At 36.0% G+C, this 534-nt stretch overlaps 1 protein-coding gene across 1 annotated transcript in view; it reads left to right on the top strand.

Moving 5' to 3' along the window:
- Positions 1–286, top strand: part of LOC138201725 (inositol 1,4,5-trisphosphate-gated calcium channel ITPR1-like) — a 70,906-nt gene extending 70,620 nt beyond the window's left edge. Inside the window, exon 60 of the mRNA XM_069155315.1 lies at positions 1–286. This exon is cut by the window's left edge and continues 360 nt beyond it. The gene's annotated coding sequence lies outside the window, so the exon portion shown is untranslated.
- Positions 287–534: the final 248 nt, after the last annotated feature.

Here is a 534-nt window from a genome sequence, read left to right as displayed (position 1 = left end):
TTCCCTTTCAAGTGGCCTTGAATGGAGGTTTTTAATCCTCCAGTGTTTCACCAGCGAACTCGGGTCACGTGGAATTTGAAGCTTTTTTTTTTTTTGTTTAACAACAGTTCTTCTTCTCTGACAGCAATAGAAACGCTACATTCAATAATATGCAAAATAAGATTGAACTATTTTTGGGAAACTTTATTTACTTTTATATTTGAAAAATGACCACAAACACCTGTAAACAACCCTGAAGTGGACTCTTCCAAAGTTTCTTAATTATGTTATAAAAACCTACACAGTGTTTTGTTTTTGTTTTATCTTGAGGGCATGCGTTCGTAATCAGTTTGAGAATTCTTTGCAATCTCATATTGAGGTCCTTCTTGTTCTAGGGAAGTTCCGATAAGCAAAACCTTTGAGAAAAAATTGAAGCTTTCTGCCAAGATAAAGAATTTCTGACCCGTTAAAACCCTTTTCTGGAACTTTTATTTTGAGAAATGAACCACATGAACTCGCTGGAGCAAATCATGTGACTGCTTCACTCTGACGCCG

This window comes from Embiotoca jacksoni, unplaced genomic scaffold (genome assembly GCF_022577435.1).
Source record: "Embiotoca jacksoni isolate LCO1_2020_lvr unplaced genomic scaffold, fEmbJac1.0.p SCAF_1, whole genome shotgun sequence".
NCBI classification, from domain to species: domain Eukaryota; kingdom Metazoa; phylum Chordata; class Actinopteri; family Embiotocidae; genus Embiotoca; species Embiotoca jacksoni.
The sequence above is the reverse complement of the archived record's forward strand: the minus strand, read 5'-3'. Positions and strand labels throughout refer to the sequence as shown.